Consider the following 17348-nt stretch of genomic DNA (forward strand, 5'->3'; position numbering starts at 1 on the left):
GTACTTCTAAAAGCCCCCAGAAAACACAATATGTGAACTCCTTAACACAGGCTGAAAGGAGTTCTTGATAGAGGTAGGGTTGTGATGAATTTCTTTAGAAAATACAATTCTGAGGAAGTCACATCAAGTATCTATAATTTCCTTCTCTGGAAATCAGGAGTGATATTTATCCTAGATGTGAGAAACATTCCTTTTAAGTGAATGTGATTTCATAGTTGAAAAGACACTGATCCAGCGTCTACCCAGTCCAACCTGAACTTGACTGAGGAGAATTTCCTCTATAATGTACCATTTATTAATGGTTCCCCCATCCTCTGCTTGGAGAGGAGGGACTCCACTTCTTCAGGAAGCCACTGATTCTTTTGCATGATGCTAACCTTTGCAATCCTCTCCCCTACAATGAACCTCAATCTGCCTTCCTTCATCTTTAACTTAGGACTCTGCGTTCTCCCTTCTAAGGTCAAATTCCTCTTCTTCAAGATGAGTGGAGATAATAAAACTTGATTAAATAATCAAATATTTAAAGACATTAATCATGTTACTTCAAATCTCCTTTTCTCTAAACATCTTCAGTGTTATTACATTCTGGATGTTCCCTAGTTTATTAATGTTCTTACTAAAATATGGATCCCAGATTTGAAGACAGGACTCCAGATGTGGTTTGATCTGAACAGAATAAAACAAGAATAATGATTCCCCTAGTCCTGATCTCTGTGACTCAATGTGGCCTCATAAAAAGAATGAGAAGAAAGAGAGGAGGAAAAAAAGGAAGAAAGGAGGAGAAAAGGAAAGAAAAAAGAGTAGGAAAGAGGAAGAGAACAAAAGAAAGAAAAAGGAAGGAAGGGTACTACTTTAACCTGGAACCAAGAACCCTGTGGTTGGTTAAAATGCTCTGAGACTAGAGGAGCACTTGGAATTTCTTCCCATTGAACCTTCCCAGTTTTCATAGTTCTTTCACATCATGGTGCTATCCTTTGGGCTCTTTCAGGTGCTGTGGTTTTATAATTAATCTTTCCAAGAGGGTGAGTTCCATAATTCTGCTCTCTCCCACTTCATTTGGTTGCTGTCACCTCTGGGGCCATGGGATTCCTTTCTTTTCTGAGGCTACATGGTTCTTCCATTCGAGAACTCTTTTACTCTTCTACCAACTGTCTTTCCATGGCTTCAGTTTCTAGGGGCATGAGGTTCTGCCATTGCCTTTCTAAAACTGCCATCTCTAGGAGTGAGGGCTCCTCTGTATAGTTATTCAGATATGTGGGTCCCTCATTCCCCAGAGATGCAAGTCCCCTCTGTGTTAAGTCTCGCAGCTCTGTCTTGCTCAGCTGGGTTTCTGGACTCCCATCCATACTGATCTGTGCCCTTGATAGGCTATGTCCAAGAATGCAGTTTACATCTGCAGTAGGCGTGACTCAGTCAAGTAATGGTGTGTCTATGGTAGGAGTAGTGAGCGGTCGAATACCCCGCCGGATCTCATTGACTTTCCAGACCTCATTCTTCTTGACGACTCTGCATGTATTATCACCTTCTTCTCTTCTCTCTAGTTTTTTTGTGACACTACTCTATTATATTTGTTCCCTTACTGATCTGACCCATCATTCTCAGGCTCCTTTGCTGGAGCTCCATCAAGATTATGCCTATTAATTATGGGTATCTTTCCCGGATCATCTTTCCTTCTCCTTTATCATCTCTATGCTGATGATTCTCAGTTCTATTAATCCCACCTTGACCTCTCTGCTGACCTCCTGTCTCACTTTTCTGACTGTCTATTAAACTTGAACTAGCCATCCCATGGAAATCTGAAATGTAACGTGTTCAATAGTATATTTTCCCCCTTTTCTGAATTTGCCGTTACAGTTGAGAGTACCCCAGTAACCCAGGCTCTAGATGGCGTCATCGGTTCCTCACTCTCACCCCTCATATCCAATATATTGCCAAGACTTGTCAATTTTATCTGTCAACATCTTTGTGGAGCATTGCCTATCTAACACATCCCTTTTCTCCTCTAATACTGCCTCTCTCTGGTGCAGACCTCCATCACTCCATGCCTGGACTATTGCAATTCTCTGCTTGGGGGTGGTCTATCTGCTGTCAGGTTCTTCTCATTCCAGCTCATCCTGCCAAAGTGATTTTCCTAAAGTGCAGGTCCAACTTGCCATTTCCCCTCCTAATCCATAATATTCATCCTTATGCTCTGGGATATATAGAAAATCTTGTGGAATTCAAAGTCTTTGATAACCCAGTCCCACCTTTTCACCTTCCAGGCTTCTGATACTTTACCATACACCCCAGCCCACCAGCCCCTTTCACAACATATTCTTCAATCCAGTGCCACTGGCCTTGGATTGAACAAAATACTCCATGTCCTGAACCACACATTTTCTCTGGCTGACCTGGAATGCTTTCTCTCATATTTACCTCCTAGAAATCCTGCCTTCTTTCAAGTCCTAGTTAAAATGCCATCCTCTCCTGGAAGCCTTCCCCATTCCTCTTCATTCTAGTGCCTTAGCGTCTTTAGGCATAGTGGTTTGCATGTTGTCTTCCCCATTAGACTGGGAATTCCAGAACAGGGACTATCCTTAATCTTTTCTCTATATTCCAAGTGCTTTGTCTGTAGTAGGCATTTAAAATTTTTACCGACTCAAGATCTAAGTTTTGACTCTATGACCTGGGTTCAAATTTCATCAGTGACACTACCTTTGTAATGTCTACCATTAACGTCTCTGCAATGATTTACCTTGTGTAGCCATTTAATCTCTCTAGATCTCAGGATCCTCATCTGAAAAATAAGGGGCTTGGATTAGCCAAGGACCTATAGTCCCTTTCCCTAGATTTCATTTTCCTCTTCGGTTAACTGAAGGGATTTGAGTCACTTCTGTTTCTTAGGATAGGATATCATTATCTTTGAGATAAGAGAAAAACACTTATCTTTTGGAGATGGCAGAACATCTGAAGGTTAAATAATTAAACTCAAAACTGAATAAGAGGAAGAGAGAGTTTTATTATTGAATCTTGTTATCTGATTAGGCTTCTATAAATTAAGTTTAAGATGTATAAAATTGGGTGAATACCAGGCCTGGTAGGGATCTGAGTTCAAATCAAATTAGCCTTGAGACATTGGCTAGCTCTGTGACCCTGGGCAAGTCATTTAATCCCAATTACCTCCAATGAAATAAAATAACATAAAATGCATAGAGTGACTTAGTAGGAAAGTACAAGCTCAGCACCAGTGAACATAGAAACAGCAGTCAAAAGAAACCAGTGAGAGCCTGGGCTGCAAGGAACTTCCTGGAAGGGGTCAATATTCCTGTTGTGTTCTGTTCTGGTCATCTGGAGGGTTGTAGAGTTCTGGGAAACACAGTTTAGGAAGGATATTGCTGGACTGAAGGGCGTCAAGAGGAAGGTTATCAGAATGAGTAGGGGCCTCCAGGTCATCGGGTATCATCCCTTCATCGGATGGGGCCTTTGAGCAAAGTCCTGGCGAAGAGTAGGAGTGGGGCTGGGGAAGGGCAGAGATGCGATCCAGTGCAAGACTTGGCTTTTCTTGAGCCTTGAAGGCAGAACCAGAAGCTGGAAGTCAGGGAAGGCTCATGAACTGCCCCGAGGGGCTGCTTTCCAAGGCAGTGCATTTGTCTGACATCTAGCGCCTATGTGATCTGGGGCAAAAGCACTTGGTCCCGCTACCTCATCCGCAAACGAACGGGGCTGGGCTCGATGGACTCGGGTCCCTTTCAGCTCTAGGATCTGAGGTCCTGCGCTCCAGGAAAAGATGAGAGTGTCCCCAGGTTGTGACTGTGGGGAGTCATTCTCGGTCCTCACTGGATGAGATGGGGTCGGAAGCCCCGTTTGAGCTTGTGACTGCCTGGGTGATCCTAGGCAGGGCGCTTTTACTTTGCCGGGCCTAGGGAAATGAGTTGGGTGCCCAAGAGGGTGCGCAGGGCTGCCTCTGAAGGGCCCCCGTCATCCTGAAGGCCACAGACCCCTGCACCCACTCTTCAGGGGCGGCTCCCCGGGGGGATGCCCTCCTCCGGCCGCCGCCGCGGATGAGCCGCCCTGGCCGCTGTCCAGTGCTGACCCGGCTTCCCAAGAACTCCACGGCGGCTTTCTGATGGGCGCGGGGCCAGGGGAGCTTCCGAGAAAACAGCGGCTGGACGCAAAGGGCAGCAGCTGGGGCCGGCAGTGGATGCTCGCGCCTCCCGGGCCAGAACGGCGGCGAGGCGGGGGGCCAGGCCTGGCCCGAGCCGCGAAGTCCTGGAAGCCGCGGTCCGCGCTGCGCCCCGCCTGGCCCTCCCGCAGGCCCCCCACCTCCAGGCGCGGGGACTCTGCTCCCTCCGCCCCCCGCTCCCCGCCCTTGCTCGGGGCTGCCCCCCAAGCCCCCCGGGAACCGGGCCGCGGGAGCTCAGGAGGGTGGGGCGGGGAGGAGGCGCGCGGATAAAGCCGCGGGGCTCGGCGGCCAGCCCGAGGGACGCTGGCGGCCTGCGCACCGCTGGCCGCTCCGGGGTTCCAGGCGAACCCCCACGCTGGGTGAGTGAGGCAGGGAGCCGGGCGCGGGGCTGAGGAGGCCGGAGGCGAAGGTAGGGGAGGGTGGCAGGCAGGGACAGTGGCATCCGTTCTTGGAGTCGGGAGACCTCATGTCTCAGAAGAAGAAACTGAGGTTCAAGGAAGACTGTAGGCAGCATCACGCGGACAGGGATGCGGCCAAAACGGGAGGTGACCCTCCCGCCCCGGACCCCCTGCTCTTAACTCTTGGTGCTCCCCAAGTCCGGGGAACTGCATTCAGACGCGAAGCCAGTCTCGTCTGTTTCTCACGGGGAGTCACCTCTCTGTAACTCAGTCTCCTCTTCTGCGAAAGGAGGAAGCTGCGTGAATTAGGTCATCTTTTGCACCCCCCCCCCCCGAGTTTGAGAAATCACAGAGGTTTGGTAAATGCTTGACGTCCATGGCTCTCTCCAGATCCAGATGCAATCATTTTAGGGTGCGGGTGTACAAGAAATCAGGAGACCTAGAGCTCAATAGGTTTGCGAAGCCAGAGAATCACGGTATGGGGCCGTGAGAAAACTCTAGCGGAAGTTTTGGGGTTCGGGGCAACCTACAAAGAATAGGAAAGAATTCTGAAGATCTCGGGGTTGCCTTTGGGGCACAAATGGGAATGATCTAGGCTTTTCTTTTCCGGCAGCTGTACATTTACGTGAGTTTCTCAGGGGGGGAAAAAGGTGAGAGGCTGCAGTGTGGCCAAATTGAGATCTGTAGCTCGACTTATACAGAATAATGATTTCAGTGTTTTTCCCGACTTTTGTTTACTTCGGTTTCCAAAAAACAGGACTAGAATTGTCAGAAACTGGATGTTCCTTGTGAGTCAAAAACAAAGCAAAACAGTCTAATAAATAAAGAATGGTGGAACGAGCCCTGGATTGAGAATCCAATGACCTGTATTCTGGCTCAGATTGGAATTTGGATTTTGTTTCTCGTGGGTGAGACCCTGGGCTTCTCATTTTCCTCTTCTGGGACTCAGTTTCTTTTTTTGTAAAAGAAGGGGTTGGACTCTGTGAATTCTGAAGTCCTTTTCTCTCATTTGTGATCCAGTGATCTGCTATCTCTGTAGGCACTCAATTTGGTTACCTATGCAAGCTTAGATAGGTGTAACCTATATAATGTAGACTACTAATGACAATGGAGTTCCCTTTCTTTTTTGCCCAGAGTAACAGGTAGCCTCATATTTGTGAAGTATCCTGCACACAGGAGTCAGTCTTTAAAGGTAAATGATATCTTTACCAAAGCACCAAAACACCTAAAGCTACCATATTCATCTAATATAAAATGAAATGTCTAGTGTTCTTAAACATAAAAATGGGAAAAAAATACTTGGAATCATAGATTTACTGAATCTATCATATCATTGCTCACTGCTTTTATTCACCTGTTAGCCCATGTTTGGGCTAATTAGGGTGCGTGGTAGATAAAATGCCAAACCTAGAGCCTAGATGAGCTGGGTTCAAAGCTGATCTCAGACACAAATTAGCTGAGTGATCCTGGGTAACTCACTTAACCTCTTTGCCTCAGTTTCTTCATCTGTAAAATGGAGATAAGACCACCTATAATATCACCTACTCTGCAGGATTCTTTTGAGGCTCAAATGAGATGATATTTAGAAAGTGTCTTGGGCATAGTAATATAAATGTTTTTTAATATTATTATTACTAAACCCTTGTCTCAGTTTCCTCTTTTGTAAAATTGGAATAATTATAGCACTTATTTCCCAGGTTTTTTACTTTCTGTAATTTTCTTGGATTTTTTTTGTCTACATTTTCTTTCATGGTATGACTAATATAAAAATATGTTTTGCATGGCCACACAGGTATAATGGGCATCTTATTGCTTGCCTTTTCAATGAGGGGAGTGGGAAAGAAGGAAGAAAGAGAATTTGGAACTCAAAAGTTTTAAAAAAGGATATTACCAAATTTTTTTACATGTATTCCTGGTGCATTGCACAATGTCTAATACATAATTGCTTTAAAAATACTTGCTAACTGTCAAAAAAGATTCAGTTGTATAAAAGTTTTATCATCATTATTTATTCTAAAGTTCCTGGAAGAAGAAACCCCAGGGACCATCTAGTTCAATCCTCTCATGTTATAGATGGGGATACTGAGGCCCAGAAAGTAGTTGCCCAAGGTCATACAAGTAGTGATAGAACTGTAATTTGATTTGAACCTAGTTCTTTTGACTGCAAATTCAATGTCATTTCTATTGCATTGAGGTTGCCTTCTTTTGGCACCCTGGGGTACCTTTTTGCCTTCCACAACTGTTGAACATCAGTGAGGTCTTGAGATAAAACATTTTTCTTACTTGAGTATTTTCAAAGAGCTATGACTTTTTAAGTGTAGTTATTTCCTCCACCAATGCAGATGGCAACCCCTCTCTCTTTTAGCGGTTGATTTTCATGAGTTGCCATATCTCAAAATGTTATTGCATGATAGACTGGATTAAGGTTTGAGCTTCTCAAATTTAGCTGTATAGGTTGTCAAAATATAGCTATCACTGGACTTATATTCAGAGTGATAGTAATAGAATTTTCCAGAGTGGCAGTATCCTGACATCACCTTTGAGAACCTCTTATAGCCCCAGTCAGGCATTAGAGTAGGTCTTTTAGAGAGATTGAAAATAAATAATTATGCTATATAAATATAAGATTATTTATTAAATCATAACAATTATGTAATAACAAAATTATTTCTTATGTTAGAAACAGAGTGGTAGAGGACAGTGGTTATCAGACTCAAATAGAAATGGAGCCATACATAAAGATACCTGCAGACTGCATATTGGTTAGAAAAACACTATGGACATTATCTATGTTCTATTGGGTTTTTACTTAGTTTGTTAAATCATTCACAATTGTGTTTTAATCTGGTTTTGGTGCATTGAGAAGGTGTTTGACATCTGTGGTGTGGTGGTCAGAGAACTAGCTTTGGAGTCCAGAAGACCTGGTTCTAATTTTGTCTCTAATAGAGTCTGGCTATGTGATCTTAGCTACTTACAAATTCTTCGTGTTCTGGGAAACTCTCTAAGTTGACAAGATATGGAGAAGGTGATGATCTACATTGGCAGAGAGAGGAGTTTTCTGTTCCAATGAACTCACAGTCCCTACTCCTCTTGGTCCTATGAGCTCTTTTTACATAAATGATTTTTTGCTGTTCAGTCATGTCCAACTCTTCATGCTCCATTTGAGGTTTTCTTGGTGAAGATAATGAAGTGATTTCCTTCTGTACCTCTTTTTACAGATGAAGAAAATGAGGAAATGGAGTTAAATCACAGAGCTAGTAAGTGTCTGAGGTCATAGCTGAGGTCACAAAGATAAGTCTCCCTGATTCCAAGCCTGGCACGCTGCTACACCACCTAGTTGCCCATCGATAAAGCTCTGCCTCACTATTATCAACTTACTGGTGGATATTACTCCTGGACAGCATTGCCCCGTATAAAGAGAACCAGATCTGGAGTTAGGAAAACCTGGGCACAAGTCTTATTCAAAGGTTGATCTCAACCCTTTAGGAGAAAAATCAGTAAAACTGAAACCTAGCAGCCCAGACTATGTGACCTTGGGTTTCATTTGACCTTTCAGTGCCTGAAGCTACCCTTTAAAATGATGAATTTGGGAACAGTTGCTGATGTACATTGGGATAGGCGATTCCCTACCAATAAAAGGTCAGGTCTTCACGGGGCATCCCCCCCCAAACACCAAACTAATGCCACTAGATTGGGTGAGTTCATTAATTTCTAAGAGCATCAGGCTAGATAGTATCAATTTTGCCACCCTTTGTTTCTGCTCTGGGTTTTCAGATAAATCTCTTGCTATCCTTGTTCTTATCTCTTGAACTTCCATTCCAAAGATGAATCAGATGAAGCAAACTGAGACAGAAAAAAAAGAGCTGTCTAACCATGGGATGGGCCACTAGATAAAGAAAGAGAGCAATGTTTGAGTGGAATCTTGGCTCTGCCACTTAGTACCTTACTGAACCTCTCTGGCTCTCGGTTTCTTTATCTGTAAAAAAAAGGGGGGGGGGGGGCGGCTAGGTGGCGTAGTGGATAAAGCACAAGCCCTGGAGTCAGGAGTACCTGGGTTCAAATCCGGTCTCAGACACTTAATCATTACCCAGCTGTGTGACCTTGGGCAATCCACTTAACCCCATTTGCCTTGCAAAAAAAAGGGGGCATCAGAATAGATCATTTTTAAGATCCATTCTAGCTCTAAATCTATGTTTTGTAGGAGAGTGTAGTATGTAGTACAGGGGTAGAGGGCTGGATTTGGAGGCTAGGAAGATTTTAGTTCAAATCTAGCCTCTGACACTAGCTATGAGACCCTGGACAAGTCACTTAACCTCTGTTTGCCTCAGTGTTCTCAACTGTAAAATGAAAGATAATATTAGGATTTACTTCCTAGGGTTGTTGTGTGCATCAAATGAGGTAATCATTGTAAAGTGTTTGACACATTTATAAATATTAGTGACAGTGATAGTGCTAATAATGGTGATGATTGATCTAACAATCATATTACTTTGGTAGTTGTGAATTTTTTTTTGGTACTTGAGGTCTACAAGCAGAAACTGTATAACTCTTTGTCAGAGAGGGTATAGAGGACATTTCTCTTTTAGGTCAGGGTTGGATTAAATAGGGTCCCTTCCAACTCGGAGAAGATTCTATCACTCCATGAAATGGGAAATTATCTAATACAGTTTTGATGTTATTTCCAAACATAAATAAGGAAGCAAAAATTTCTGCAAGTTCCTTTATGTGTGAAAGTTGATAGAACTTTAAAGTATAAAACAGCAAGTCATTTCATTATGGTGAGCAAGGAATTATTATTTTTACTTGAAGTATCTAAAAAAATTTTAAACAAATTTTTAAAAAAATCACTTTCAGTTTGAAAAGAACCTCAGAGACTAATGAAACATGACGAAATATCTTGGAATGTTGTGAGCCTGTGAAGATAAATATTTTGTTTGGAGACAATTCCTTGTCTCCATTATAGCTACACGGTAAGCTTTTTGTTGAATATTTAATGAACAAATACTGAAAATTTTATGACTCTTTTAGGCAAACATGATTCCCACATGTCAAGTTTTTGTGATGATTTTTTATTGAGGTTTTTTTCGTTGCCAAGTTCAAAGCATCTTTGATAAAGAATGATATTTTAAGCCTGTATTATTAACATTAAGCATTGAATTCTGGAAATACAAAATTGACTTTATAAAGCATCCAATTTTCCTTGAAACTGAGCTTCTACTCCAATTCCTTCTCAGACATAGCTAAAAGTTTTGGGATATATTTGTACAGGTTTAAGGAAAGTAGGGTTAGGCTTATTTGATAGGTAGTAAATAGGTACAGTGATTTGGTAAATGGAACAAACAGATGCTATTATACAGCAAAGTAGGCCCAGAACTCATTATTATTATTATTATTATTATTATTATTATATTATATCTTATTCCCTCCTCCAAATAGGTAACGTGGGATGGGCACATTTTGTCCAACCACATCATTATCCTCTATTGTGTCAATCATGGATCAAGAATTTTTTGGTCCACGTTTCTCCATAACCCTTACTCAGATTTGGGAGATTAATTTGAGTCATCTAGATTTCAAACCATCTGATTGCTACAATAATTTTATTTTATTTTAGCCCAGGAAAAAGGTGGGGAGGTAAACTTGGGTCCAATTTAATCCTGCTGCTTGGGAAGTTAATAAAAAGTTATAAATGAAAATTTTCACCATAAAATCCTTTTCAACTTAAAACTCATGGAGCTCCTAGGTCAGAATGACTATTAGAACCAAAGTCTAAATCAAAAGACAGAAATTGAAACTAATAGACAAAAGTCTATTTTTATTTGTGTCAACCCAGCTATTCACTGATATCCTCCATATACTTTTCCCAACATGAAATTCAGATATAGATTTACATTATAAGGTATATCAAAGGAAAATGCTTTCAAAGACACAAATTAATGTCTTAAAGACAAATACATTTTTTAATAAGTCTTAAAACAGAAATCTATCAGCAAAGGCCTGCCATTTGCAGGTAGAGCTAGAAGCAGCAGGAAAGGAAAGATGAAGTTCTCCATAATTTCCTACAGTTGGTCAGAGAAAGCCATTGGTCTTTCATCTTATGAAAACCACTTGGACATCATAGCCTTAATCCCCTATTTCAAAGGCCTGTATTCTACCTTTCTGCTTTCTAGATTTTTCCTCCTTTATTGGGAAAACTCTGATAATTCTTTTGGTACCATCTGGCCTTATTATTCCCCCCTCCCCCCCAGGGTCACAGCTGAATCTCCAGATAATCTCTTTCCTAAATCAGTTCCTCTGAGCCCACAAGTTCCAGAATCCTGAGTTGTTTCAACCTTTTTTCCAGTGTCTTCCAGATATAGGAAAAAGCAACCTCTTCCTTTAAGATACTACCTCCTCTTTCATTCTGACTAGTGGTGAGAGATCCTGATTTAATCTATAGGCTTCCTTTTCACAGTATGTCTCCTTGGCAGGAAATCGTTAACAAAGGGTAATACCTGGGCTATATTCAGAAAGCATTAGGCTCAAATTCGGCCCTACCTCTGCCACAAAACCCATGTATGGCTTTGAGTGGTCACTTCATCTTTTGTGGACTCAGGTTGTTTTTCTTTTTAGGGTTTTTTCTCATTTTTAAAATGAAATGGATCAGACTAGATAAGTTCCAAGACCCCTTTTATCTCCTACATAATGTAATTCTTTTCTTATATTTTTAAAGGCAATGGGGTTAAGTGGCTTGCCCAAGGCCACACAGCTAGGTAATTATTAAGTGTCTGAGGTCAGATTTGAACCCAGGTACTTCTGACTCCAAGGCTCTATTCACTGCGCCACCTAGCCACCCCTACATAATGTAATTCTAAGGGTTGGCCCAGACTAACAAGGCAAATCATATGAGTTCTCTTGGGATTTGGTAGCCCAAACTTTATGGGAGATTGTCCATATTCTGGAACCATGTCATCTGAGTCCTCTAGAAATTTACTCAGTCTAATCTCAATGGTAGTTTCACTGTCTTGTGACAATTCTCTTTTCTATCTCATTGACTATCACCCTTTACAAAGGAGACATTTCAAATTTTCTTTCAATTGCTTAAGAAAATCTTTTATTTCTGTTTACAGAAAATCTATTTCTGTCTACAGAGAAAATCTTGACCTTTCAAAACTTTGATTCCTCTGTACCCAGACTCTCCACTGAAGCTTTGGTCTTCAAGACAGAGGTGGCCTTCCTCCTTAGCAGGGTTGTCTTTCTATTTGGTCCCTTGATCCTATCCATGACCAGTTTTTTAGAAGTTTAAGCCATTAATCCACTCCTCACCCTAACTCCAACTTCTGGTTGCCCTAGATTCTTAGCAGTTGCTGAGAAGTACGCCCAGGCCTTCCCCCATCCATAAAACAAAAACAAAACAAATAAAACTTTCCTCAAATGTACCAATACCCCAAGCAATTGTCCTCTATTTATTTTCTCTTTCACTATTGAAATTCTAGAAAATGTAGCTTTCACATACTACTTCCAGTTCATTACCACTGGCTCCTTCAGTCCTTGGCAATCCAACTTCTACTGAAACTTTCAGAAGTTAATCAGTGGTCTCCTAATTAATTAAACTGACAGGCCTGATTATCTTTGACCTTTCTGTAGCTTTTGGCTTTCCTCCCAGGCTTTTCTTGCTGTCTCTATAATCACTTCTCAGATGACTTTTCTGGTGGATCATCCATCTCTACAACAGAAGCTTAAGTTTCCCATGAGACTGGCTTGGGCTTCCTTCTCTTCTTTCTTGCTATTTTTTCCTTTGGAAATCTGAACATCTCCCATAAGTTCAACAATCAAAACTGCACAGGAAACTTTCCAAACTATTTTCCCATTCTATATATCTTGAATGTACATAACTGTTTGCATATTATCTTTCTCCATTAGAAAGTGAACTCCTCAGGGGAATGAACCTCAAAGGGCATGTCTTTATTTTATTCTTAGGGCTTAGCACAGTGTCTTGATGGACTAACTCATCTCTCTGAACTTTAATCTTGTGCCTCCAAATGTCTGCTAGACACCTTCACCTGGATGTCCCACAAGAACTTTAAACAAACATGTCCCACATTGAACTTAACATCTTCCTTTATAAACTTACAATTTTCTATTAAAGGTACCACCATCTTCCCAGCTTGAAATCCAAGTCTTCTTTGATCTCTCTCTCTCTCTCTCTCTCTCTCTCTCTCTCTCTCTCTCTCTCTCTCTCTCTCTCTCTCTCTCTCTCCCATTCTATGTTGCAAATACTATGTTCTATTGATAATACTTCTCCATTTCCTATCCATCTTTTCTTCATTATCTGTCACTATTTTCATTCAGACCCAAGTTATATCTCCCAGGGACTACTGCAAAAGTTCCTATCTGGTCCTTCTATCTCCATATTCTACCCACCTCAAATCTATCCTTCAGATACCTTATTGAATTATCCTCCTAGGAAGTTTAGGTCATTATTGCCTCTGCCCCTCTACCCTAGAAACCTGCAGGTTAGTGGACAGAACACTCAACACAAACTCAGTTGCCCTCTGGACTGATGTCACTTGGGTCTGGAAAAAGGAGTTGTTCATAGAAGATTTCAAATTTGACTTCAGACACTCACTAGCTGTGTGACCCTGGGCAAAACCACTTTGCCCCAGTTTCCTCATATGTAAAATCAACTGGAAAAGGAAATGACAAACCCCTCCAATACCTTTGCCAAAGAAACCCCAAAATGGGGTTACAGGGAATGACTGACAAAAGACCTGCTTATACTCTAAATGTATTTTATTATCCATAAGCCTCCAAACAGAGGAGTGGCAGAAAACTTCTCATTAACTTTGCAACTACCCTTGCAACAACTATCCAGCAACAACAGCTGTATTCATCTTGAGGGTCTCGCAGCCTTGTTCTAGTGGCAGAAAAGTTCTCATTATCCTTGTAGGATGGCAGTATCTTTGATTTTCCATTTTTTATCTTTGTATTCCCTTCAGCCAGCATAGTATCTGGCCTGTTGTAAGAACCTGCTAAATGTTTGTTGCTGTGTCTGATCAACAGAGAAGCCATCAATGTGGCAACGTCACAGGTTCTCTAATTTGGAAATGAATTCTGGTTCATTTGGACAAAGAAGTTTTTGGTGATTTTGGACTTTCAATTCACCTGTCCTCTTCTGGGATTCAATGCAACTCACTCGTCACTGTCTATGCCTCATTAACCAATTTCTATTTTCTATATCTTCTTTATTTTTATTTTTTATTTGTTTGGATCCAGTTTGAGATTTCAAAAGATCAAAGCTTTGTAGATTGTGAGACTGGAAGGAACCTTCAAGGCTATCAAGACTATTCCATACCAATTTTACAGATAAGGAAACTGAGTCTAAGGGACCTCAAAGGGCTCATCCAGATCACATACCCAGCAAATGGATAGGATTCAAACTTAGATCTTCTTCACTCTTAATTTTACCTTGATATCCACTTAGTTGTTTCCCAACCTTTAAAGGATTGCCTAGAACGTTGAGAAGTTAATTTGAGTCAAATCAACAAACATTTATTAACCACATACAGCATGCCAGCTACTTTGCTATTTTGGGGATACAAAGAAATATAAAAACAATCTCTGTCCTCCTGGAGCTCACACTCTAATGGAAGGAGAAAACATGGAAGCAATTATGTACAAACAAGATTTTATATTTTTGCATATATATATATATATATATATATATATATATATATATATATATAATGTTGATGTTGTTTGTCCTTTGTTCTCAAAGAAGACCATGACCATGACCCATGACATCAGGGAAGTGATGCCATAACTTTCAAGTGAATTGGATGTAAGTGAGGGAGGAATTTTTTTTAGGTTTTTTTTTTTGCAAGGTAGTGGGGTTAAGTGGCTTGCCCAAGGCCATGCAGCTAGGTAATTATTAAGTGTCTGAGGCCGGATTTGAACTCAAGTACTCCTGACTCCAGGGCCTCACTTTCTCCAAAAGAGGCATCTGGGTCCAGTGATCAAAACAAATCCAGATACATGTATATGACACATATATGATATATATATGCATAGATGAACACAGATTAGATAGATATGTGTATAATAAATTACAAATTGGAGATTGTCTCAGAGGAAAGTCATTTAAAAGTGGTTCTTTAAAATGGTTAAAGTGGCATTAAAGTGGTTCTGAGAAAGGTTTTTTAAGAAGGTGAGATTTTAGCTGTGACTTGAGGGAAACCAGAAGGTACAGACAAGGCTGGAAATCATTCAGGGATGGGGAACAGCCAGTGCAAGCATTTGGTCTGGAGCACTCTGTGAAAAGCACAGTAAGGAGGCCAATGTCAACAGATAACAGAGTGCTTGAGAGTAAGGCATAAGGCAGAAGCTAAGAAAGGGACTAGGTTACAAATGGTTTTAAAAGGACAACAGAAGATATTAAATTTGATCCTGGAAGTAATGGGAAGCCTCTGGAGCTGTTTATGGAACAGGAGAGGTCAGACCTGAGCAAAAAGATCGACTCGATAGCTGGGTGAGCCAGGGTGCATGATTGTAGTGTTAGAGGAAAGAATCAGAGGGAGGGTCATGCATCAAGGTTGACCTGGGTTATGGGATGGTATAGATGCCTTCAGTAGTAATAAGGAACTTTGGAAGAGGGAAAGATTTTGGGGAAAAGATATTAATTTAAATTTTCAATATGTTGAGTTTATGATGTTTATGGGATATTTGATATCCAAAAAACAGTTGAAGATTCACAGTTGGGGGCAGCATCGAGGTTAGGGCTGGATAAACAAATCTGCATTGCAATTATAATTGGATAAATGGGAATTGATAAAATCACAAAAAGCAAGGGAAGAGAAGGAACCCAGCCTAGAGTATCAAAGGGATACCGTTTGTTAATAGGTATGACTTCAATCCAGAATAGGAGACTGAGAAGGAACAATGAGACAGGTAGGGTGAAAACTAATGACTTTCCCAGGGTCACATGGTGATACGTGCCAGTTAGTGATCTCAGGCTTTACTGACTCTGAGACCAATTCTCTAATTATCTATATTGCACCAATAATAATTTATTCATTCTTTTTTCTTTTTTGTTTTTCATTCACGATTGCTCACATACAGCTCCATGTGCTCATGGACTGGCCCCATCAGCACAGATACTATGAAAGCCTAAAGGCATTCAAATGACCAGAGTCCTTAACCCAGATTTTCCAATGGACTTACCCTCAATCCAGAGAAATTGAGTTTTGTACATGTATCAGCTTTGCTATTCTCTCTAAATCACTCAAGTCCTCAAAAGCCTGATCAGGGATTAGGGACTGCTCTGAGATTTGTTTTAAAATCATCATTTGATCTTAAAGTTTATATATACATGGAGATCTGGGGAGGGAATGTTTGGGGTGTTTTAACTAGAGAAGAGAATACTTGGGGAGGGAGGGGAATTCTTCTTGGTCTTCAGTATTTGAAAGATTGCCCAATCGAAAAGGTATTAGCAGAATTCTGCTAATCCCTCGAGGACAAAACTAAGAGCAATGGGTGGAGGTTTCAGAGAAAATGATTTGGGCTCAGTGTCAGGAAAAACTTCTTCACAATTAGAAGCATCCAAAAAAGTAGATGGAACTGCCTCGGGAGGTAATGGTTTCCCAAGATCATTAAGCAAAATGCTGTAGAGAGGTTTCTTCTTCAGGTATGAGTTAGGTAACAGTAAGAAAGTAGAAAATTGGCACAGCGGGTAGCCTTGGACACTAGCTGTGTGATCTTGAGCAAGTCACTTAACCCTGATTGCGTCACATCCGGAGTCATTTCCAGTCATCCTGATTTATATCTGGCCACATCCTGATGACTCTAGAGGGGAAAGTGAGGCTGGTAACTTAGCACAGTTCCTTCCCCTGCCACCCCCACTTAAATCCAATGGCACTACCTCCCTAATTTTTTGGACTTCTAGAATGAAGAACAAACATTATCATCAGCATCAGCATCAGCATCATCAATCATCATCATGAGTTAGATAGATGGTACCATCTCTGAAATCCTAAAGATGTGCAATGCATGGAGTGCTAAACTTTGATTCAGGAAGAGCTGAGTTCAAATCCTGACTCAGAAATTTCCTAGCTTTTTGGCCTTGGATAAGTCCGATAATCCCTGCCTACCTTTGTTTCCTTATCTATAAGCTGGGAATAATACCTATCACATTGTTGAGACTCAAGTAAGATGATAAATGTGAAAACCTTATAGTGCCATGTCAATGTTATCATTCTTATTATGTCTAACTGTGCTAAAGTTTATGCGGCCTTAAGCTGAATTTAAAACATGCCAACTAATAACATCATTGTTTCAGCTGTGGATCCCTGTCAGAAATGGGTTACCACTCAGTTTCTGTTTTGCAAGAGAATTGTTTCACTAGTTCTTCCTGCAACTCTATTTTAATTTCCTTTAGCGACCAAGACAGTTAAAAATTCCCTGGCATAGCATTTTCCTGATGGTCCCAACCAGTCAACGCTTCCTGTTCAACCCAAGAAGCCATGTGGTACCAGGGAAAGTTGGGAAAGAAAGGAAGGAAAAATAGATTGGTTCGAGTTTGAGAGTCAGAGTATCTGGGTTCCAGTCCTCAGTGTGCTTCTTTGTAAGAGGATGGACTAGAAGCCTTGGACCGAGCCCTTCAGCAACCTCACCCTTCATAGGATTTAGTACTAGAGAGGAAATGAAAATTCATCCGGGCTCAGCTAAATGAGCAGTGAAAGGGCCCTGGCCTGTAGTCAGGAAGACTGAAGTTCAAATTTGGACTCCATCAATGGTTTATAGAACTTCTATTT

The 17348-nt window shown here is 41.2% G+C and overlaps 1 protein-coding gene across 2 annotated transcripts in view; it reads left to right on the plus strand.

The window, feature by feature from the left end:
* The first annotated feature begins 4441 nt into the window (after positions 1-4441).
* LOC141494513 (collagen alpha-5(VI) chain-like) overlaps positions 4442-17348 on the plus strand; it is a 33447-nt gene continuing 20540 nt past the window's right edge. Inside the window, exon 1 of one of the 2 annotated variants that reach the window (XM_074195786.1) lies at positions 4442-4521. The gene's annotated coding sequence lies outside the window, so the exon portion shown is untranslated. Of the gene's footprint in view, positions 4522-4650; positions 5753-17348 lie in introns of those variants that run through there. The other variant, XM_074195787.1, reaches the window with a different exon arrangement.

This window comes from Macrotis lagotis, chromosome 7, assembly GCF_037893015.1.
Source record: "Macrotis lagotis isolate mMagLag1 chromosome 7, bilby.v1.9.chrom.fasta, whole genome shotgun sequence".
NCBI lineage: Eukaryota > Metazoa > Chordata > Mammalia > Peramelemorphia > Peramelidae > Macrotis > Macrotis lagotis.